Source organism: Diabrotica virgifera, chromosome 6 (genome assembly GCF_917563875.1).
Source record: "Diabrotica virgifera virgifera chromosome 6, PGI_DIABVI_V3a".
Taxonomy (NCBI): Eukaryota; Metazoa; Arthropoda; class Insecta; order Coleoptera; family Chrysomelidae; genus Diabrotica; species Diabrotica virgifera.
This window is the reverse complement of record NC_065448.1, coordinates 143,199,977-143,226,226: the sequence shown is the minus strand read 5'-3', so window position 1 is coordinate 143,226,226 and position 26,250 is coordinate 143,199,977. Positions and strand designations below refer to the sequence as shown.

Sequence of the window (26,250 nt, the reverse complement as noted above, 5' to 3'; positions counted from 1 at the left end):
TTGGTCAAGTGTCATTCCCAGGTATTTGACTTCTGTTTTTACTGGTAGTAATATGTTGTTCAGTGTTATTCTTGGACATACGATGTTCCTGTTGGTGAATGTAATTTGATTAGACTTCGTATGGTTAACTTTGATTTTCCATCTATTCATCCAGTCTTGTAGTAGATTCAGGTGTATTTGAAGGTTTCCTGATGCTACTTGGGGGTCATCATCGATGGATATTATGGCGGTGTCATCTGCGAACATGGCTACTGTGGTCGTATTTGTTGTTGGAATATCAGCAGTGTATATGAGGTACAGGAGGGGACCCAGGACACTTCCTTGAGGAACACCGGATTTTATGGGATAGTAATGAGAGGTTTCTGTAAGGAATTTGACTTGAAAGTGGCGTTCTGTGAGGTATGATTTTAAGAGTAGATAGTGAGGAGTGGGAAAGGATGACTTAAGTTTATACAGGAGGCCGTCATGCCAAACACCGTCGAATGCTTGTTCTATATCCAGGAAGGCAGCAGTGCAAATTTTTTTTTCTTCGAGGCATACATTAATGTTTTTAACAATTCTATGACATTGTTGTAAAGTTGAATGGGCTTCGCGGAAACCAAACTGGTGTGTTGGGATCACTGAATCAATTTCGATGTCTTCTGAGATTCTTTGGAGCAAAAGTCTTTCTAAAATTTTTGACATTATTGGAAGTAAGCTGATTGGTCTATATGAGGTAGTAATATTTGGTGGTTTATTTGGTTTACTTATCATAATTATTTGTGCAAACTTCCAGTTAATCGGGTAGTAGGTTAATCTTATGATACTATTATATATCATTGTTAGTAGGACAATTGCTTTTCTGGGTAATTTTTTTAATATTAGCCCGGTGATCATGTCGAAGCCTGGTGCTTTGTAGTTATTGCATCTAGAAATTTGTTCTTTCACATTATTAGGAGTAAAGCATTTGATTGGTAGCATCATTGGACATGGAGTATCTAAGAAGTTTTTAACTTGTTCTTCGTTATTATTATTATTAACTTCAGGTGCACTAAAAACGTGTGAGAGATGTTCAGCAAAGATGGACGCCTTTTGTTGTTCAGTTTTTCCCCAGCTTCCATCGGCTTTCCTTAGAGGTGGTATGTGTTGTGTAGGCCTCTTGAATGATTTCGTTTGCTTTCCAGATACTGTGGTCTTCTTTTGATAGGCTCTTAATGAATAGTTCAAATGTATCATTCCTCGCGTCTTGGAGAGCAGTTTTAAGTTGTCGTGTTAATCTATTGTATTTATTTTTATCTATAGGATTGCGACTTCTTTGCCATATGCGCCTGGCTCTTCTTTTTTGTGCAACAAGACGTTTTATATAAACGGGTATGTTGGTGTCACTTGGTTCTTTGTCATTCTGACGGGGGGTAGCTATTTCAGCGGCTGCATGTATAGTTTGGGTTAGAAGAAGCACAGCATTATCGATATCATCTGGTTGCTTTAATCTTATATTTAAATTTATATTTTCATTTATGTAAGACTCGAATACATTCCAGTTGGTCTTTGATGTTGTCAACTTAGGGATATTCGGACGTTTTATAATTTGCGTAGATAGTGTGACAATTATGGGGGTATGGTCAGTGGACAGATCCCAGGATGCTTGTATGTCAAAATAATTTAAGGCCATGTTATGGAGGATAAAGAAGTCTAGTAAATCTGGGATTTTGTTTAGATCTGTTGGGCAGTAGGTGGGTTGCCCTGTAGATAAGTAAGAGCTGTTTGTGTTAGCTATGGCTTGTCTGAGATTTTTTCCCTTTGTTGTACATAGTCTCGAGCCCCAGTCTGTATGTTTGGCATTCCAGTCACCTCCAATTAAGAATTTTTTTGATAGTTGTTTAAAGAAGCCTTCATATTCTGCTGTGGTGATATTATGCCTTGGAGGGCTGTACATTGCCGCAATGTCAAAGGACCATGGTTGAGAACTGATACAGATTACTGCAGCTTGTATTTTTTCCGTCTGATACATTGTTTCCTCATAGTGTGGTATGGTGTTCCGTACAATAATAGCAGCGCCACCGTGTGCTGTGCCATCAGGATGGTTGGTGCTGTAAATAGAATAATGAGGGATCTTGAACATCGTTCTGTCAGTGAAGTGAGTTTCCGATACGAGTAGAACATCAATTTTGTTATGTTGAAGAAAGTTAATAACTTCTGTTTTGTGGTTGCCTAGGCCATTGGCATTCCATTGTGCAATTCGTAGTGACTTAATTTCCATTACTGAATTTATTTATTACTGTGGAAAGCATGTTTAAGATCACGCTATTTTGATTTATTAGTTGTGAAAACATAGTTTCGAATTCATTAAGGAAACTCTTCATCATCTCTCCAATGTCGTTGTTTGTATTGTTTACATGTGTTCCACTTGTTATTTGAGCGTAAGTTGCGTGATTTTGGTTGTATGAGGTCGTATTGTTATGTTCATTATTTACATTTGTTCCACCTGCTGTTTGTGTGTAAGTCGCGTGGTTTTGAATGCTATTATTCTGTACATTATATCTGTTACTCGTATATTGCAATTGATTGTTCGCTACAGTGTGCGATGATACTACTCTTGTCCTGTTTCTACTGCTAATTAACTCTTTATATACCGTGCATCCTTTGTAATTTGCGGTGTGTGCTCCATTGCAGAGAGCGCATATGGCAGGTGTGTCCCTAGGTTTTTTACAATCGGCTGACATATGGTTGCCTCCACATTTGACACAGTGATAAGGTCTATTGCAGTATGTCTTAGAGTGCCCATACAATTGGCATCTGGACAATATTATTCTTTTTATACGGTGGCTCGATAACTATTTTCGCGTTGTTTATAAATTCAATTTCATATATTTTTTTATTATTTTGATTAGGTTCTATATCGACGTAGAACATCATTAGAGGGTCCTTACTTACTCTGTGTTTTATATTTACAATATTGCGTACTAAATGTCCATGTTTTTGTATTTCACTTTTTATTATATTAATGGGAACTGTATGATGTAGATTACGAATTACAACTCTGTATGCTCTATCCTCTTTCATTTGGTATGTATGATGCACAAGTTTTTTGCTGTTTAAATGTCTTACCAGTTTTCGGTATGTTTCACTGTCCCGGGAATTTAATTTTATTGTGTGGTTCTGTAATGCTGTGCAATAGTATGTCTCTGCTGTTGTTACTTCTGATAGATTATTAACCATTTTATTGTAGTCAGTAACACCATATATAAAAATTGGTGGGGGTTTCGAGACTGCTGGAGTTTCGTTGGTATTTTCTGTACTGTTATTGTTGTCTTTTTCGTTATAATTTTGTAGAACCTGAAATTTATTGCTGATTACTACCGTGTCTTCGTTTTCTGTTGGTGTCGGGGAATTTATTTTACGTTTTTTGTTATTATGTTGTACAGTTTGCCATTCGTGGATGTCCGATGACTTTATGTCGCTGATTTCCCCTGAAGATTCTTCTCTTTGTAATGTTTGTGTCATCTCAATAGAATCGGAAGCTTCATTTTGAGGTGTAGCTAATGTAGTATTTATTTTAGGATTATATTGACAGTTTGAGGAAGATTGTGATACTACTTGGTTAGGAACATAATATATAGTTGTTGGTGTGTTGTTTAAAATTTGTGTTGAATTTGGTTGTGAATTTTGTGGAAAAAGGACATTTGGGCATTCTGGTTGAATTTGCTGTTGCTGATATTGAACATGTATAGGTTGACCATTTACAGTAGTAGTATAAAAAGGAACACTCACCGATAAATCTGGTGGAGCACTCATTTTAACTGTTAAGTCCGAATATTTTAATTTTTAAATAGTTTATAAATAGTATATCCACTTAATACACGACAATGACGATAAAAACGAGGCCGGAGCCCGTTTCTTATCACACTATAAACTTTCGCCTAATTCGTATCGATGTTTACAGGTCGAGAGTCAAATGAATACTTTACAACTTATTTAAAGTGTTTAAAAAAGCTTTATTTTGGCTTTATAAAAAAAATTTCTAGCATCAAAATTAAACAAGTTACGCTCAAAATAAATTTAGTCCCTTTTGGTTTTGGTAAAAAAATCGAGAAAATCACCCCCCAATTAGTATCTTAAATGAACTTAATCTTTACGACTTCACCAGTTTATTGACTCGTGTATATCTTGTTTATATGATCTGTAAGTTAAAATGGGTTGAACGAGTCACTGATCACGAATGTATACAAATTTAGAAACACCAAATCTTAATCAATTTTTGTCTAATAGAAAAACAAAATAATACATGATATTCAGAAAAGCAAATCTGACTTTTTTTGTTTTTCGAGATTTTTGGTATCTCTAACAATTTTTAAGTTATTTTGAAAAAAAGCATATTTTTCAAAATTTATATTTTTAAAAATTTTATTTTTGAAACCAAGATTTTTCAAAATAAGCACTTTGAATCAATGAAACATACAAATCATATAAACACAACATAAGTAAAATAATTTGTGGAGTGGTAACGATTAATTTCATTTAAGTTGCTAATTAGAGGGTGGTCTTCCCGATTTTTTTTTTTGAAAAAACAAAAGGGACCAACTTTATTTTGAGCGTAACTTGCCTAACTTTAATGTTAGAAACTTTTTGTAAAAACAAAAATAAAACTTTTTTAAACACTATGAAAAAGTTATAATGGGTTTTCCCCAAAAAGTGCTTAATTTTTTGGATATTGCACGTCGAAATGTTCTATTTGAAATTTGGTGAATATGAATCTATTTTTCATTAGCTATAACTCCGGTTCTACAAGATCCAGAGACCTAACGCGTACACCATTTTTTTTTTACTTTTTCATAAGCTATATTTTTGCTAAGAACGTTTTTTTCGACAAAATACTTACTTTTTGAGTTATTTGCGAAAAACCGTCTAAAAATGTGGTTATTTTGTTGAAAAATGAACATATTCACTCGCAAATAACTCGAAAAGTGATGACTTGGCGAAAAAGCTCTATGAAACAAAAGTTACTTAAAATTAGTCACTTTACCCATTTCCGGACTTATTTTGGACATATATTTTTTCACCCCCAATAGGGGGTGAAAGTCACCCCCAGGGCAAAAGCACACATCGGCACAATATCACTTTTTTTTTTGACATGTAAGCTATGCGTATGCCAAATTTCATGTCATTCCAAGCGGTTCTTTAAAATTTAGAGCAAAAACCGTGAAAGAATGAACTATTTAGAAACAAATAAAATTGACGGTTTTGTAATTTAACATGTGTTTCAACCGAAACAAAAGTTTGAGGCACCTTGTAGGGAGGGAAACGCACAAAGTTGGCCAAGGTGGGTATACAAAGATATTATGTTGTAGCGTTATATTTTGCGAACATATTGTTTTTAATTTCTTTATTATCTTTAATAATAAAAAACTAGGCGGTTTTACTCTTTATAATATGTGAGGAGGCAGTGTCTTATCATACCACTAAGATGAAATTATTTCCTAAATATAACTCGAAAAGACCAGTGTGTATAAAATAACTGTTTAACGTTCTTCTCGCTATTTAAAGAGCTTCCACGTAGACACCAAATTCATACTTATTCTCAAGGAAATTCCACTCCAAAACATCACAGAGCCTCCATTAAACAATCTCGTCTCTCTTATGTTGCGCTGTGCATACTACTTACCTGGTCGACAAATAACTCTTATAGATGTCAATAAGAACTGTTTACCTTATGTGACTTTCTGTTTTTTTAAGTTTTGTTAACTGTTAATTTAGTTTTGTTTTAGTTAATAAACATGTTAAAGAGTAAAACCACCTATATCCTTTGTTTCTAAAGATATCATGGAGATTTAAAAAACAAAATGTTCACAAAACATAAGATTACAACACTATTGAGATATATACTAACATTTGTACCTCGTTCTCTCTACAGGGTGTCACAAACTTAATATAAGAAAAACATTTTATTTCTTCCCCCCGGTAGGTATAAGTACAAAAAAAATCAATGGGAAAATCCCAATAGTAGGCTGTATACCATAGTTTAAAAACTCATACAGAAGTAAAAACTTCAAATTGTATTCTGGTATAAAATCTTTTATTAAAACTATCTAAAAAGTCATCCAAATGGATTGCAAAACGTTTTCGTTCTTATTCAGAACATCTTCAGTGCCTAGAATGAAGTATTTCCACGTTAGATTAAAGCAAAAAGTTAAAATTGTGACTGTTAGAAAGAAAAAACAGGTGGAAATACTTACATTCTGCAGAGTAGTTTGAAACTAGCACACTAAAGTGGTAACCCCATAATATGTGGTTTACATATTTTATATTAGTAGAATATGTTCGATTTAGTAGAAAATCACTTCGTCTGGTAGCCTATCAAGGTATATTTCCTCGAATTCCTTTAGTCCATCCAAAACAACATAAAGTAAATTCGATTTTGCTGTCACATAGTTCATTTCCCCCTTTTCCGTTATGAAATTTATTAAATACTTTTTTTAATTCCATTACATTTCATTAAAATCATACCTTTGACACCAACATTACTTTACTATCTGTATTCTTTAGTTACTTTAATTTTGTCTACAATTCCTCTCCCACTTTTAACAGACATAATTAATCAGTACAATAGTATGCTAATAAATTTAACACACTAAAATAGTGTCTTTCTGCATATACTGTTTATTTCACGATATTCGAATCCCCATCTTGTTAGGCAACCAACAGTACATCTCATAAAAAACTCTTAAAATGCGGAAATTTGGTTCATTTAGTTTCCTATTCTTTCACGTCAGTCCATTAACTGTTTAGTATGTAGTATATTTCATTTTATTTAAATAAATTTAACTTTCATCTTGTCATTTCACACTCGATGACGTCACGTTTTGAACCATGAAATAGACCTACATTAAATCTATAAAATCCATAAGTTTTTTCTGGAATAGAGAGTGGCTAATTGAGAGTTTACAATAGATTACAATATTTAAATAATATAAATTTACATTTTCAGATTTTTATTAACAACATTTACATTTTACTAAAAATCCAAAATCAAACCACACTTTTTAAGCTCTAACCAAAAACTGGCTTTATCTTGTCATGTCATGTCACTATTGTCATATTGAATGTCCATTTCCTATTTTCTCAGTTGGCCTGTGCCCATTGAACTGGCAAGTACCTAGCATTTTCGAGCAGGGAAGCATGCTGCCCTTTAGGCATGCATTTTATTATATTATCTAATAACATCGACTTGTAGTCAACATATTCCACTAATATAAAATATGTAAACCATATATTATGGGGTTACCACTTTAAATAGTGTGCTAGTTTCAAACTACTCTGCAGAATGTAAGTATTACCACATGTTTTTTCTTTCTAACAGTCAAAATTTTAACTTTTTTGCTTTAATCTAACGTGGAAATACTTCATTTTAGGCACTGAAGATGTTCTGAATTAGAACGAAAACGTTTTGCAATCCCTTTGGATGACTTTTTAGATAGTTTTAATAAACAATTTTATACCAGAATACAATTTGAAGTTTTTACTTCTGTATGAGTTTTTTTACAAAAAAAAGTTTGAGTAAACCTTTGCACAAATGTGTAAATACTAAAGAAAAATATAAAATAAGCGAAATCCGTCAATCTATTCACGAAAAAATCAACTAAGAAAATAAGCATAATTTTTTATATCCCCAAAAATTTTGACGAGCAGTTTATGTTTCATATTTATGTAATAAGTGAAGTCTCGTTGTTTGTTAGCCAGGGTTAGCTCGTGTTTGTTAGTGAATGGTTTGTTAGCCTTGGGCTAGATCAAAATTGCTTATTGGTGTATATTAATCAATTAGCGGAACACTAGCGAATAATCTCAGATATGCAGACGTTGTAATACTCGATGAGAAAAGCAGAAAACTGATTTTTCTGAAGCTCTGAAATTTTGATTGACCGCACTAAGAAGTACAACGAGAGGTTTAGAAGGGTTCTCACCAAAAAAAAATTAAAAATTATTATCGTAAATAAGAATAAAGTTGAAGAGGAAACAATCTAGGTTAAAGGAAAACCTGTAAGAAGAAATACCCAGATAATTACTTGGGATGCGAGCTGTGTGAACAATGAGACCGCAAACTTGAAATAAAACGACGCACTGAGATAGCCAGAAGCGCTTTCAATATGATGGAAGCTTTTTATGCGACGGAAAACTGGAAAAAGAAATTAAAACTAGAATATTGAGATGCTACCTATTATCTGCCCTTTTTATGTGGAGTTGAAGACTGAACAATTAAGCACTGAAAAAAGACTAACCAGCTTTGAGAGATGTGGTGCTATCTACAAATTTGGAAAATATGATGGACAAAACACGTTGCAAAGACTAAAAAATTAATATAAATGAAAAAGAAATAGTCAACACTACGAAAAAAAGAAAAATATGAAAAATACAAGAACACAACTCTTCACAAACACTGCGTGCAGAGTTAAATGGGCCGTGATGATCGCCGATGTCTCTAAAGGATGAGGCACACGAAGAAGAAGATTTTTGTAAAGGAAAATCATATTCTAATAATAGGCACCAAGATATTGTTCGCAAAATTATATTTTTTAATTATTATGATATACATTCAATAAAAAATAATAAAATGTATTAATCAAAAATACAATAAAATACCATTTCCGAGAACCAAGGGGAAAATAAAGAGCAGCGAACCAACACACCAAGAATACATTTTGATTTTGTTTAAGTTTTTTGAATCGTTGAAATTATATGTATAATTATATGTATACACATTTTATCTCATGTAATATACACGACCAATTACTACTGATAATGAACATATATTTACACCGTTTAAAATAAAACCGGAATATAAAAAACTAATTATGATCTTTCCAAGGGAAATATTAATTAAAGGGTGCCTACAGGTAAAAAAAACCTGTACTCACTTATGGTGAACATTAACACTAACAAAAAAGGTGGTGAACAAGATTCGCGTTACTCAGAGGGCTATGGAGCGCCAGATGTTGGGTGTCTCCCTGAGAGACCGAATCCGAAACGAAGAAATACGCCGTAGAACAAAGATAACAGACGCTGTCGAAAAAATCGCGTCACTTAAGTGGAATTGGGCAGGACACGTCGCCAGATTGCCAGACAACCGATGGACAAAACGTATTGTCGATTGGAGGCCGTGAGAAGAAGCACTACGGAGCAGAGGACGCCCACTAACCAGATGGGCCGATGATTTGAAGCATGTTAAGCAAAATAGAGATAAATGGAAAGAGCTGAGGGAGACCTATGTCCAGCAGTGGACGCGTACGGGTTGATGATGATGACAGGTAAAAAAGGCAAATAAGCCCAGAAACTATATTTTTCAAGAGAAAGAAAACGAAATTTGAAAGGAAAGAAATCCTACGATTTTGGAAATAATATTAATTATGATTGTTACACCAGTTAATGAGAGCAAGAACATGATGTTACCTTAAAATTCTATCCTATTACATGAATTTTAATGAAATTTTGGGAATAGCCTCTACTTATCTCCTTATTGAAGTTCCACCCTATATACTATGGCGCTTTTATTTCTAAGCAAAAAATGTTTTTTTAAAACTTAATACTTTTTGAGTTATTCATGGTTAAAAATTGGACATTTTCATTGAAACATAACACCGTTTTTTGGTGCATGCTCAAATCGGTGTATTCAACTTTAACTAACAGAGAAGCGGTCGATTTTAGGTGTATACTGCTACCGATACCTTTTGTAGTGCTTCAAAAAAGCTTTAAAATGAGCAATATTAAATCTCGATCACATTCAAACTAAGCGAGATATGCTGCAAAAAAATTTATGACTAATGCATTTTAAGAAGAAATGAGAAGTATATAGTTCACCCCTTATCCACCAGAATTTAAATGCATCATTTTTCTTCTACAATACCTTTTATTATAGTGTTATTTCTATGTTAAAAATGTTGAAAAGCGCATTTTTAAATTTTAGAGCGCATTTAGAGCAAATTATAGAGCGCATTTTTAAATTTTCTTAAAAATCTTCGTTTTTCTCCATGTAACTTGAAAATGATATGAGATACGGTAATGAAAAATAAAATAAAGTTTTTATCTAGAGGAACCCTACATTTTTGTAAGGTATCCTTTTTTTATATCTCTTATTATTTTTGAGTTACATGGAGAAAAAAATAGATTTTTAAGAAAATTTAAAAATTCGCTCTATAATTTAATTTTATTCTTTTTAAACCATTCATTTTAAACCCCTCCAACTTTTTAAACATAGAAATAACAGACGAAGTAGTTTAGTATTTTATAGAAATAACACTATAATAAAAGGTATTGCAGAAGGAAAACGATGCATTTAAATTCTGGTGGATGAGGGGTTAAAATTAAATATACTTCTCATTTTTTCTTAAAATACATTAGTCATCAAATTTTTGGCAGCATATCTGGCTTGGTTTAAATGTAATCGACATTTAATATTACTCATTTTAAAGATCTTTTCAAGCACTACAAAAGGTATTAATAGTACATCTATTGTCTAATATCTATCTAATAATACATATAAAATCGACCTTTTCTCTATTATTTCTAGTTGAATATTCCGATTTGAGCATGTACCAAGAAAACAAACTCTTTTCTTTTCACCTACCATATCTCTTTTTGTATTATAACCAGAAGATTTGTGAAGGAAAGAATAAATTTGTTTTTTTATAAGCTACCAAAATGTTTAATATAGTTTTTTAGTTAGATGAAGTTTTTTGAAGGTAATCGCAACAAACAGTCCGAAAAGGTGTCTATTTTCAATGAAAATGGCCAATTTTCATATAATAAATCAAAATAACTCACGAGTAACACAAAAAGCTTCTTTTATAAGGTATGTGCAGGTAATAACGCCAGCTTGGTAATATCGCCAACTCGTGATTTCTCAGAAAGTGCGTTTGCTAAATAATAAATGGCAACATGGATATGTTCCTCAGAATATTCTAAATCACGTTATCATGTTTGCGATGACCTTAGATTCGCCAGCGGTGTTTATGACAGTTGAGTATCAGTGTTCGGTGTAGAAGGAGTACCGGTTATAATTTTACATCTTTTGTGTTTATTAGATTGGAGCGGCGTTATTGATGAGTAATATTATTATTTGATTTCAGTGATTTGTACTTTGTTTCCTAAGGAATCAGATGATGCATTCAGATTTTTAAGATAGTTTTGCTTATCTTCGAAAACCAAATTACAAACAATTTATGTGCATGTCGGTAATATCTCCAAGTCCAATGGATGGTAAAAACGCCTTGACGTTACCATCCCTTCATGGAGTTTTGGTGGCCTTGGCAACCTTCTCCAGATACGTCGAAGGTTGGAAAATTTAAAAAGCGCTCTGTCGTAGAGTCATCGACAAGCAACAGTGATTCTGATGATATAGAGTGAGATGGAGATTAAGTGAGATGGAAACATCAGATGAAGAAAAACATGACACTTCATTTTCAGATATGCTAACCACTTCAGATTATGGTACAAAAACGTTATTGTTCTTAAATACTTACTTATTGTTATTTTTCAGCAAATATATCATTTTGAAGTATAATTTTCAATTGTTAGACCGTATTGCATTCGAAGTAATAGGTTGCCAATATTGCCAACAAGGGTTGGAAATATCGCCAAAGATGACTTTTTTTTAAATTGTCCAGTAAATGTGTAAAAATACCCAAATTATTTTTTTAGTGGATTCTACGTAATTTTAAGTAGTTCATTGAATAGCTCAAGTTGTGACATATTTTTTAACATGACCCACTATCCAACAAAAAAATTCTAAACCTTAGCTTGTCAGTGGCGGCTCGTGACCTCAGTATGCGGGTAGGTTACACATATACTTCGGGTAGGCGACAAAAAATATCCTACAATTTTTAATACATTTTGAGCGGTCTTGCAATACTAAATGTAATCTATGAGCGCAACAATGTGTAAAGTAAAAATTGCTTTTGGAGCATCTACTTTAATTTTTGATTGTAATTCGTTTAAAGAGCCAGCCATTACACTTGCACCATCGTAAAATTGAGCAATTAATTTATTTTTGTAATCATATGGCTCAAGCACGTTTGAAATTAAACTATATAGAGCGTCTGCAGATCTATTCTCGCTAAAATCAAAAAACCCTAAAAATCTTTCTGTTACCTGACCAACTTTGTTAACAAAACGGATTGTTAAAGTACACTGTGATTTTTCGGTTATATCAGTAGTATCGTCCGCTAGTATAGAAAAAAATTGACTTCCATGAATTTCTGTTGAAATTTCATTTTTTACGTAATCGGCAAGGCAATCTATTAAATCATTTTGTATTGTTTTTGACAAACCCGTGAACACCCCTTCTATTTTTTAACATGATCCTGGATTTCCTGATCCCGTTTAACTACTAAATTAAAAATTTCTTTAAAATTATCCATGTTTGAAGAATTATGGCTCTCATCACGACCGCGAAATGCAAGTTCTTGTTTTACTAACAGAATTGTAACATCAATTTCTTCAACTTCTTTAATCTTTTTCAACTTCTTCATTATATATCTTATTAGATAAAGAAATTTGTCCAGCTAAAGCACTGTCAATAGTGTGTTTATTTTTTTCTAACTGTTTTAAACCTAAGCAATTGTTTAAATGTTCTTTCGAAGGTTCATGTTTTTTACACTAGCTGATAAATTTTTCAAATCTGAATATCCCTGACTCACCCAAAACATTTTGCTTCAAATTTGAGGGCAACAGACAAGGCCAACAGAAAAGTGAATTTTTAAAATAACTTCCGCTTAGCCATTTATGATTTTCATACCATATTGTTTTAAACGATCTCGAAAATGGTCGATTGTCTTTTGTCTTATCTGTGGATAAAATTGTTAAATTTGGTAAAGGCCGGCCCATTGAAATAATTTCTGATCTTTCTTGATTTTGGCGCCTTGAAAAGGCGTCTCGATCAAACTGCATATTACATCGTTTAAAATATTCATATTCGATGACTAAAGTTTTTCCACCAATAAAACTAACACACCTACGTTTCAACAACGTCAAATATTACTTATTTTATTTATGTATCAAATAATAATTTACTCTTCGAATAAATTGATAAGTTAACAATTAACCTCGCTTTAAATTTTTAATTATCTATACAGGGTGTAACAAAAATACAGGTCATAAATTTAATGGCGCATTCTGGGGCCAAAAATAGTTCGATTGAACCTAACTTACTTTAGTACAAATGTGCACGAAAAAAAAGTTACAGCCCTTTGAAATTACAAAATGAAAATCGATTTTTTCCAATATATCGAAAACTATTAGAGATTTTTTATTGAAAATGGACATGTGGTATTCTTATGTCAGTAGTATTTTAAAAAAAAATTATAATAAAATTTGGACACCCCCACTTTTGTGTACGTTCCAATTTAATTATTATTGTAGTGCTATTAGTTAAACACAAGTCTTTAAAACCTTTTTTGTCTCTTAGTACTTTTTCAAAAAGTCAGTTTTTATCGAGATATTTGAATATTTGTCAAGTCCACCACATAATTGTATATGGTAAAGTACGATTATGGAGACTTGGTAATAATATGAAAATTTATTTAAGATTTACATTTTTAGGTATATTTTGAACCATATTAAAAAAGAAGCCACAACTCGATAAAAGATGCTTTATCAGAAAAATACAAAGAGGCAAAAAAGTTTTAAAAATACTGTGTTTGACTAATGGTACCGCAGTAATAGTTAAATTGGAACGTACACAAACATTTGGTGGGTTTAAAGGAACAAGACCCTCATAAAATGTTTATGAAAACATATTAAAAAAGAAGCCGCGACTCAATAAAAACTGCCTTATCGAAAAAATACTAAGAGGCAAAAAGTTTTAAAAATATTGAATGTAACTAATGGCACCACAAAAATAATTTATTTGGAACGCACACAAAAGTTTTGGGAGGGGGCCTTAAGGGAACAAAACCCCCATAAAATTTTTATGGGGAGCACAAATTTCACTATAATTTTTCTTTAAGATGTCCATTTTCAACAAAAAATCTCTAATAGTTCTCGATATTTTCGAAAAAATCAATTTTCATTTTGTAACTTCAAAGGGCTGTAACTTCTTTTGTGTGCATATTTGTACTAAGGTAAGTTAGGTTCATTCGAACTATTTTTGGTCGCAGAATCTGTGGTTTATTTTATGACCTGTATTTTTGTTACACCCTGTATAATCTAATAAGACAATTCGTCAATTTAACTTTAAATTATCCAAATTGTATTGAAACACAATAAAAATATAATGGACGACTGACAAATAACTATTCACGGATTTATTTGTCGTTATTACTACTAAAGTGAATTATTACTAAATTAATATAAAATTAAAATGCCCTTCAATAGACCGATCTCAAATTTACCTGTTTATTATTCAGTTTTCATAAACAAATTTAAATTGTCCTACCTAGTTTTATTCAATACTTAACCTACTAATAACAGCCAAAATCAAAAAACAATTATTTAAAACAGTTTCACAAGACACAAGAGAAGCAACTGATACAATTTTGTAGGTCCGGCTATAAGATTCTGTGCCTATCCGCCCCTTCAAAATCGTTGAATACGGTCGCTACCAGCAGACCTGCAGCAGGCCAGCTCGCGTAAACAGAGAGAGATCGCACGTCAATTCGGTGTTGGCGTCGTTCTATTTCAGGCTACGTTTTCAAGTGCCTGACCAAGGAAGAATATTATAGAATCTTATACAGTACTACTGATACTACAAGGAGCGTACAATAATTATAACTACGGAGAAAATTTTTTGGATATTTTTAAAAATAATTTGGATAATTTTTGCTATTTTATTTTAGGTATTGTGTCAAAATTTATAAATTACAATTTTGAAATAAGTAATTTATATTAATAATTTATATTATTGTACTACATTTGAAGAGGGTAGGCGGCGCCTACCTTGCCTACCCCGACGGGCCGCCCCTGTTAGCTTGGCGATATTACCTTCAGATACCTTAGCTACTTTTGTGGTTATTTTGACCAACAAATTTTCCACCCCTTAGTTTATAGGGTAGACTTTGTTTCTTGAGCTACTCCCTACTTACTGCGAAAATATAATCGATGTAGTATGAGTACGATGGAGTTCGAAGCCAAATACCCTCATTTTTACTTATTTTTTACGTAGTTATTTATTTTTTATTTAAACAAAATGTGGACTGAGTTGATTATTGCTCTGATAGGGGAGTAAATAGAGAGCTGTTTTTGAGGTTTTGTTCAAATTTTTTGCACAAATTTTTTTATGCGGTACACAAATTTCACTTTTATTTTTTTTAAGATTTTCATACCATAAGAATACCACATGCCCAGTTTCAATAAAAAATCTCTAATAGTTTTCAATATGAAAACATTTTCATTGGTTTCGTGGTTTTCACTTTGTAACGTTACAGTGCTGTCTCTTTTTTTGTGAACATTTTTGTACTAAGGTAAGTTAGGTTTAATCAAACTATTTTTGGTCCCAGAATATAGGATTTAATTTATGACCTGCATTTTTGTTCGTATTCTTCTTCATCATCTAGCCATTCACTTCCACATCTGAACATAAGCCTCTTCAAGTCCTCCTTCCATTGTTTTTTGTTGTACGGTACTTGTAGCCAATTTTTCCCGGCAGTCCGTTTCAGATTATCTGACCATCTCATAGGAGGTCTGCCTCTGGGTCTTTTGTGTTGGTATGGTCTCCAGGTTAGAATTGTTCTGTGCCATCTCTTTAGATCGCTCCTAGATCTTGCAACGCAAAATCTTGCGATGAATCATTAGGTCAATACGCACGAAAAATTTACCAATGCGGACGCGCCATTAGATCTACAACACAAACATGTGTACTATTTATAAAAGTTTTGTATCGGAATTGGTAATAACAATATGCAGAACCATTTTAGACAGTTATCGCAGTTTTTGGTAGTAAACACCATGTAAAAATACTTTTTGCTTTATCAATCCAATTAGCAAATATACAGTTTTGTGAAGCGATTTAGGATATTCATTAAATTTTACCTAAATATTATTAATGTAAATTAAAACATTAACACAAATTAAAACAAAAATGATAATTTTCCAAGTTATCATTTTTGTTTGTTTATTTACATTAATTTAGTCAATAAGTTATAATAGGCTATAATATAGTATAACACTACAGATAGTAGAGGATCCGATATAAGGTCAATTTGCACCGATCTGTTTAATGAATAAAAATTATTGGATATATAATTTTGCATATTAAAAATTACAAAAAAAAAGGGTTTCTCGATCTAATCTTGTTCTAACTATAATTAATTAATAATTAAAAATGACATTTTTTTTTATGAAATTTAAACAAGAATTTTCGACCGGGTCAGATATTATTTCAAATTTTTTGGATCATTCTAAACAAAAAAAGTCTTTCGTAATTTTTCTCTAAAGTTGATCGTTTTCGAGTTATAAAGTAAACGCAGGAAAACATGCTGCCAAATTAAAATGGAGCTTCGCAGGATACAATGCCGACTAAAGGATAAAATATTGAATCACGAAATACAACAACGGACACCATGGTTAGAAAGGAGAAGAAGAGGAATGCCACAAATAAGATGGGCTCACGACATTAAGAAGATTGGAGTACACAACTGGAAGCAAGTGGCCCAAAATAGAAAACACTGGATTGAATTATTAGAGGCCTATGTCCAAAGTTGGATTAATTAAGGCTGAATAATATCAACAAAGGTTGATGATAACGATGAGTTCCCATTGGTATCAGGTTTCGGCCACCTGAGCCAACACAAATCCAGTATTAACAATTAGCGAGAATCAAGATTTTCAGACTTTCTCACGTAGTCAGCATTCCGCCGATTGCATAAATCTATTTGCCGCCGTTTATATTAATTTATAATTAATTAGATGTGTTGCATGTAATGAAATGTAATTGACGCAAAAATCCGCAAATAAAGTCAGAGTTACACAACGTGCCATGGAACGTGCAATGCTGAACGTGAGCCTTCGAGACCACACAGCAAACCAACAAATCAGGCAAAGATCAGGAATTCAAGACGTCGCTACGACGCTTAAGTGAAACTGGACAAGGCGTTTAGCTAGAACACAAGATGGACGGTGAACACGACGAATCATGGAATGGAGGCTCAGAAACTAGAAAAATCCGAAGACGATCACCGACTAGATGGACCGATGACATAAAAAGAGGAGCGGGAAACTGGCTACAAGCGGCCCCGTGTAGAGAACACAGGCAAGAACTGAGGGAGGCCAATGTCCAGCGGTGGACCGATTGGCTGATTGGTGTAGCATGTAATTTTAATATTTTTATTTTTCAAAATAAATTTTTTAAAAAGTTAAAAAGTGTTACGTGATATAAAATTACCGAGAACGGTAGTTCTCGTCAGTGGCTCACAATACCCCTAAATGCGACACGATATACAGGGTGTCCCAAAAGTAGTGGAACGGTCGAATATTTCGCGAACTAAACATCGGATCGAAAAACTGAAAAATACGTATTCAATCATTTTCAAGAATCTATCCAATGACACCAAACACCAATCCCCACTACACCCCCTGGAGGTGGGGTGGGGGGTAACTTTAAAATCTCAAATGGAAACCCCTAGTTTTTCTTGCAGATTTGGATTCGTTACGTAAAAGTAAGCAACTTTTATTCAAGACATTTTTTCGAACTGTGGATAGATGGCGCTATAATTGAGAAAAACGATTTATCCTGATACCATGGGTAAATTATAGAAACGGTCTAATATCTCGAGAAATACACTTCCAAATGAGAAACCAAAAAAAAAGGTTTTTAATACTGGCCTAATCTAATCCGTCCTGGCCCCCTGAGAAGGGGGCCAGGACGGATTAAGAACCGGTGTAGTTTGTGACTTTTGACCACCCATAAGCCAGCTATAATAGTGCTAGGTAGATACAAAATAATATATTTTTTGGGCGTATATATCTTAGGTTCAAGGAGAGACAGGAAAACCGTAAATACAGCAAATTAATAGCGTTGAATTAAGCTTTCAAATGGTGTCTAAGCGGTCCAGATCATATCTACAATTACTCAAAATTTCAACCTACGAATTGCGCCAATAACTGAGCGTTTATAAAAGAACTCTAAAGGCGTCTAACGGTGTATACCTCATATCTGGGAAAATTCGATTGTTCACGTTATAGGCTTCATAAGTATGATCAAATCTATTTCTTATGAAAAAATGGTTTATCAAGCTCAATAATTCCTGTAATACCTTCAGTTATCATCCTTGACCTTAGATGCATCAGATATAACTTGTCAATACGTTTAAAACTCATGTCTAATGTTCAAAATCGGTTAAGCCATTCAGAAGTTATCGAGCTCCAAAAGTATAATCCATTTAACTATTATCGCTGAAATATTTTATGTAGTTGTATTGGTTACGACGCTAACTTTGATCGGGTAATCCGAGTTCATTTGCCGGTCATAATTATTAGGATGGCTGGAATATGAACTCGGATTGTCTTATTACAAGTCTGGTGTCGTAACTACTAGATCGTTTAGGAGAGAATGTGACAAAGGTGATAATTTATGACGCTTAATGTGTAATCGAGAAACATTATATTCAACTTCATACATTTAATTTATAAAAAACTTTGAAAAACTCCCGATACAAGAATAAAAAACCGCTAAACGCCCTAAATGCCGTAAAAATGAGTGGCGCATACAATATTCCAGCTACAAAAGAGCTGATATGAATATTATGTGGCGCGAAAATGTATTTTCATTTTGATGGAAAATAAAATTCTAGTGTTACTGTGAAAAATTTTTTCCATAATATTTGCTAAATTTGAAGTAAAACGCGCCACAAAAGAGCCTCAAAATGCACACTGTATCAAAGCTACTCTTTTGTGGCGCGTTTTATTTCAAAATTTAGCAAATATTATGAAAAAATCTTTCAAAACAAAACTAGAATGTTATTTTCCATCAAAATGAAAATACATTTTCGCGCAACGTAATATTCATATCAGCTCTTTTGTAGCTGGAATATTATATGCGCCACTCATTTTTACGGCGTTTAGCGGTTTTTATTCTTGTATAATACATATACGTTTCAAATTACCATTAAATTACTTAGTATATTGGAATCGCTCTGTTTTTATCCTATATTTATATCATCGCCGTTTTCGATCAATAAATAAATGTTTCAGTTGACCTCTTGGGAAATTTATCTTTCTAGTTGGCTTCGTAACACATTCCGCTTATTACACGATACAGCTTTTGAGATACACTTGTGGTTAGGCTTAATAAAAGTCTTTCCTGGGTTCGGATTTGGCTCTTGTTTGTAGGTCTGAAGATTAATTATAATAATTACATGTTTGCTGGGAACAGAAAGGCAGAAATTTTTAAATATTCAGTTTAAAAATAAATATTAAAATAAAAGAAAATAAAAAAGCGGCTAAAATCCTTTATAAAAGGTATATTTTTGTACATATAAACTGCTCGTCAAAAGTTAGGGATATAGAAAATTATGCTGTTTTCTTAGTTGATTTTTTCGTGAACAGACAGATTCTGCTATTTTTTTATTATTTTAAATTTTTCTTTTGTATTTACACAGTTGTGCAAAGGTTGACTCAAACTTATTTTTTGTACTTATACTGGGTAGAAGAAAAAAAAATGTTTTTCTTATAATTTTCCCTGATATCTTTGGAAACAAAAAAATAGACGGTTTTGTAATTTAACATGTGTTTTAACTGAAACAAAAGTTTGAGACACCTTGTAGGGAGGAAAAGTCACAAAGGTGAATATACTTCTACATTATGTTGTAGTCTCACATTTTCTGATTATTTTATTTTTTTACTTTCTCTGATATATTTAAAAATAAAAAACTGCACAATATTACTCTTAATATATTTTTCTAGGTTTAACATGAGTGACGCATTTCGTCAGTTAAAACACACATTAAAGAGTAATATCGTGAAGTTTTTTGTTATTAAAGATATCAGAGAAATTAAAAAAATAAAATATTCACAAAATATGAGACTACAAAATAACATTGAGGTATACTGTATACTCGATTTATTGTCTTTTCCTCCCTACAAGGTGTCTCAAACTTTTGTTTCGGTTAAAACGCAAGTTAAATTACAAAACCGTCATTTTTTTTGTTTCTAAAGATATCAGGGACATTCAAAAAACAAAATGTGCACAAAACATTAGACTACAATACGATTTCGATTCATACTAACATTTGTACCTCGTCCTCTCTACAGGGTGTCACAAACATAGCAGAAGAAAAACATTTCTTTTTTTTTACCTGGTATAAGTTGAAAAAAAAAGTTTGAGTAAACCTTTCTATACCTGTGTAAATACTAAAGAAAAATTTAATATAATAAAAAATAAATTAGCGAAATCCGTTAATCTATTCGCGAAAAAATCAACTATTAAAATTGAGCATATATTCCAAGTAATGAAACTTAAAATACGAGAAAACTTCGCAATTTTTACAGAATGGATCGATTTACTTAAAAATTTGAGCATAAGTAGTGGATAGTCCAAGGATTAAAATCTATATGATGCCGAAAGGCGCTTTTACCATGGGGGTGGTTGCCTCCCCATCGCGGGGGTGGAAATTTTTTATTATATTTTGACTACAAAAATTAGTAAAAACATTCATTCTAAGCAAAAAACGTTCAATAAACAAAAATTCAATGTTTTTAATCAGTTTTCTGCTAATAACTCAAAAAGTTTTGATTTTATCCAAACAACTTTGCTCAACAAAAATGTAGCTTTTGAAAAAGTAAACAAAACCGTTTTTTCTAATTTTCTTTAAGGCATACAGTAATCGAGCTATACTTAATTATATGTTCGTTCTTCTTCGTCAAATGTTAAATATTGTAGTTTCAAAGTCAAAAGACGGGGAAACTATACATTTTTAGAGGATAACTTGTTCAAAATAATTTAAACTATTTAAAAATATCCATCTCCAGAAATAAAAAGAGCCTATAGCTCAAAAATTAAGTGACTTATAATGAAGAGAATGTCAGTCCCTATTTTTTTCAGCAAAAAAGTGATCCGAAACAACCCCCTAATCACCACCCTAATTTAAATTAGTCATTGACCTTATTTGATCTTCTTTATTTATGTATTATTAATAGGGTGTAGAAGTTTTCCCGGCTTAGAATAATTAGTTTAAAAAAAATGGAGTTAAAAGCGACTAACGAATTTTTGTAGTTTAGTAAAAAATGCATTTTCTTTAGAATAAAAAGATTACCATCAGAGATACGAAAAAATGTTTAAGCAGGAAATTGTAGCTTATTTAATTTACAAGAAGATAGTTTGCAAAAATTTTTTCTGTGGAAAAAATTGAGTGAGCTATTGACAATTAAATCTTGTAATAACATGCAAAACCACCTTTACCAATTCTTTCAAAGTCATCTCGTTTTACGACTGAGGGTTTTAAAAGGATTTAATATAATTAATGTTATAGACCTTGTAAAAACCTACAAAATTATTTTGTACCAAACTTTCTAGGAAAAAAAAATATAAAAAGTTACAGTTAAAAAATCAATATATTTTAAAAAAAAAAAAAAAGGATTTTGAAATCCAATTGGAAGCATAATAATGTAAGTTAGCGGTGTTTTCAGTCATTAGCCTTATTTATTCTTCTTTATTTATGTATTATTAATAGATTCTAGAAGTTTTACTGGCTTAGAATGATTAGTTTTAAAAAAAAAAACTGGAGTTAAGAGCGAATAACGAATTTTTGTAGGTTGGTAAAAATGCCATTTTCTTCAGAATATAAAGATTAACATCAGAGATACGAAAAAATATTTAAATATGAAATTGTAGGTTATTAAATTCTAAAGAATATGGTTTAAAAAAAAATTCTACGGCAAAAATTGAGCGAATCGTAAATAAGTATAATACCGAAAAACATTAATTTTTTCGATATAAAACTAACACTTTCGATAGCGAATAAATCTAAGATTGTTAATTTTATCAAAAAATGTATATAACATTTTTTACTTAAAATTAACGTTTTTATCAACTTTTGTGGTCAAAATATAATTAAAATTTTCCACCCCCAAGATGGGGTGGCAACCACCCCCATAGTAAAAGCGCCTTCCAGCATCATATAGATTTTATCCTTGGATTATCCACGACTTATTCTCAAATTTTGAAGCAAATCGATCCATTCTGTAAAAATTGCGAGGTGAAAAGCTTCGCTTCCTGTACTAATAGTTTTCTATATCCCTAACTTCTGACGAGCAGTTTATAAAAAATATACCTTTTATAAAGGGCTTTAGTCGTTTTTTGTACAGCCAACTACAGGAAAACTTTTTCCTTGTGGATTTTTATATTTGACGGTATGGTCAACTTGGCTAATCAATACAAGCGTCTAGCCACCAAAATATGTAGTCTCAAGCTGGATAATATATGGTCCATCTCCCAGTGTATTAACAATGTTTTTTCTAAATTTTGTATTGTCAAAACTCCAAGAAAATAACAAATATTATACCTTTTATAAAACAATTTATTCAAATCCATAAGGAAAAAATTTCCTGTTTTATTCATTGAATATGAAAAAATATTTTATTCGTTTTTTGTAATAGGCCTACAGCCAACTACAGGAAAACTTTTTCCTCGTGGATTTTTAAAAGAAATTAACTTTAAATAATTAACACTAAGCATTTCACATATTTCATAACAATTGTTATTCCTCTTCTGTTTCTTCTAGGGTTTAGACATTTGTTGCTTGGTCCGTCTGGCATTATCATTTCATCTCAATGAAATTTCATTCATTCATGTGATTCATCTCGTTCATCTGATTTTATTTCAATATATTTTTGTTTGCTGATTTTCATTCATACCGTTTTCATGCTGTTTCCATTTTGTTTTGTATTCATTATATTCTCGTTGATTAAATATACAAGATGTAACAAAAAGGCAGGTCATAAATTAAATCACATATTCTGGGACCAAAAATAGTTCGATTGAACCTAACTTATCTTAGTACAAATGTGCACACAAAGGGTTACAGAGCTTTGAAGTTACAAAATGACAATCGACTTTTTGCAATATATCAAAAACTATTAGAGATTTTTGATTGAAGATGGACATGTTGCATTCTTATGTCAGGAGCATCTTTAAAAAAATAATGTATGTGTGTACTTTGTACGCACGTAAGAAGTTATAATTCTATTATATGATTTAAACGAAATTAATATACTTTTTATTTATATTTTATTTAAATATTAAACTAATTTATACTTACTACTTCTCAAACATTTTTATTAAAACAGTGCCAAAAATTAAAATAATAAAAGAATAAAACACACACAAACACATTAAAAATGCCACAAATGATTTCTGAACATTAATTGTCGGAAATTTTTTTAACTAAATGCGTATTTTCTGAAAATAAAATTATATAATAAATATACTTACAATCATAAAATGTATAAAAAAAATAAAAGTTTTTATTGGGATTCGAACCAGCTATCAGCGCGGTTGTTATATTGGGGTTCATTCGCCTTAAACGCTTCGCCACGGAGGCAATGTGTCATTATGTGCGAAGATCGACTAACTAAACGGATTAAGCTTTTGACATTTTTGAATTAAATTAAATTATTTTGATTTTGAATTGAAATGATTTTGAATTGAAAATATACAACAAAACATAGAGTAAGAAAACAATATATTAGGTGAAGATTGATAGAAATTTTGATGGTAATCAAATTATGTAAATAAAAGTATTACACACTATGTATTTTGGTAGGTTCAAATAGGTAGGCACCTATGATACATTTACAAATATTACGTACCTGTTGCTTTTATAAACTATTTAAATGGCACTACAATTATAAACTTTTTTGTTTCTGTCCTCACAACAATAAAACTAATATATTATACATTTGTTTACCTTCATATTGAACAATTATTTATTATTGACAGATCATTTCAACACCCAATCAGAGCCCGTATAACGACTAATACCATACTGTCGGTGTGCGCATGCGCACAGATCAATATAAATTCACCCTCAATCTCAATCGCGCCTAAAGAAGTATAACTTCAAAAAAAATAACAGTGAAATTTGTATTACTAATTAAAATTATCTAATAATGGATTTAACGGAAACTACTAATGGATTTAAATTTATAGACTTTAAAATCATATAACCTAACTTAAATATATTGATTTTGCTTACGGTTTTCAGCCTTTGAATCACTGCACTTTTCAGATTTAACTTGATATTATTAACTTGTGAAAAATTAAAACTCACTATTTCCGAGTTAATGGAGTAAAAATAGAGGAGCACCAATTTAACACCTGCATTTGCGTCAGTGGCGTCCGTTCACGTTCTCTTTTCAACTTCCAAAAAACCCTTCCACCATGACAACGCACCGACTCACACCGACGCACTTGTCTAATAAAGTTAAATCACTGTATCCTTTATTGTATTTCTATATTGTCTACTCAATTACATGGTGTCCTTGACTGACTGATCTTTTGGAATGTGGGAGTACTAATCGAAGAATCCTACGAAACAGCTGAGTAGGTAGAGTTCATAATAAAGTTGTTCTGCAACAGGTGGAAAAAGTTGCAGAAGTGTTTAAAGTTATGTTCGAAGATAAGTTATGTGTCACTCAGAGACGTAGTATGGCTTAGAAAATAGAAAAAGGATTCTGTTTTTGTTATTTAATATCCTGTGAATTGTTCTACATTTTTGGTGAAACCTGCCAATTTTGTGACCCATTTTTGTGGCCAATGTGGACCTTGCAAAGAATTTTCCACATACCATGGACAGATAGGGTGAGTAACGAGAAAGTCTTAAAAAGACCAAATACTGAGAGAGAATTTCTCAATTTTATCAAGGCATGAAAAGTTGGATACCTGGGCCATATCCTGAGAGGGGAAAAATACGCATCCCTCAACTAATCATGCAAGGAAAGACTAAGGGCAAGAGCCGAGCAAACATGAAGAACTGGGCAGGCATAACTAATACTGGCGAACTTTTGCATGCCGCAAAAGACAGATATCTGACCATCCCATGTATTTTGTCGGAAAGAACTTCCAATTGATTTTTTACCCTTTACTCAACACTTATTTTATCAAAACCCTTCATGCCCTTTATTTTATCAAAACCATTATTTTGACGACGTTTCGGCAAGATCTCACTTGCCATTGTCAAGTCAGGTAGTTCCATTCCTCGCGCTACTACTTGAAGTCTACTTCAAGCATGTTAGCATGTCCCTGATGATGTTAACGACTGTTAAGGGGATGGGTACGTATTTTCGGCTGTAATGCTATTCAAATGGGGATTCATTTTTTTTTCGAATCCTGAGAAAACTAATAAGTATTTTTGAAAAATTTAAACGCAGAATGAAAGATTACGTTATTAGTGAGGGCAGAAAGTCCATGAGAACTTCTATAATGTTTATTTTAATAAGTTACAGGGGTGAAAAACTAAGAGAAAATTTAGTGTGATTTTTAATTTCAAATATCACATTCAAACTTTTTATTTATTCTAAGTGACTTTCGGCCCTAGGTAATAATTTCGTCTTTCGTTCTGCGTTTAAATTTTTCAAAAATATTTATTTGCTTTTTCAAGATTCGAAAAAAATGAACGCAATGTCCGTGGTGATATTTTCCAAATCTACCTTTGTCTTATAACGCACTCAGTCGAAGAGAATATTGTCAGCATATTGTCAGTCAGACAGTGACAATCAGTGACAATTTTAAATATTTTACATTTCATCGGGAATATTTTGAGTTGTTGATTAAATAATATTGATATATAGGGTATTTGATAAAAAATTGATTTAAGGCGTGAACTTTATACAAAGTTATTTATTGTATATTATTTTTGGAAGATCCAAGCAGAGAATACATCAGGATAATAAGTGCGTTCGCGGATGCCTGTCGGCGACTAGTCGGCGACAAATTAGCAGCAAAACGCAAGCGCACTTAAAAATGATATAAATAATATGGTTAATAGATAAATATACAAGGTATATTTACCTAGTATAATTTAATAATTAGTTATTAATATTAATTAGTGTCAGGCCATGTTGTCACGGAATGTGTCGGCTCCAAAATTATATGGGAGTACATGAATTTCGTTACATCATGCTATGGTACGCTGGACAAGCCATACAGTCTGTAGTCAACACCCCGATGTATGAGCGGGAACAAAAGGTGAAAAATACTCATACTCTCATGAGTCGCATCTGGCGAGTCATGAGGGCCTTCACATTTTACTCTCTTTCAACTTGTCTTGAGTAAGATTTCTTTAATCTTTCCTA

At 32.1% G+C, this 26,250-nt stretch overlaps 1 protein-coding gene across 1 annotated transcript in view; it reads right to left on the bottom strand.

Annotated features, from left to right (window-relative positions):
* LOC114334637 (mannose-binding protein C-like) overlaps positions 1 to 24,380 on the bottom strand; it is a 49,721-nt gene extending 25,341 nt beyond the window's left edge. Inside the window, exon 1 of the mRNA XM_050653244.1 lies at positions 24,153 to 24,380. The gene's annotated coding sequence lies outside the window, so the exon portion shown is untranslated. The remainder of the gene's footprint in view (positions 1 to 24,152) is intronic.
* Positions 24,381 to 26,250: the final 1,870 nt, after the last annotated feature.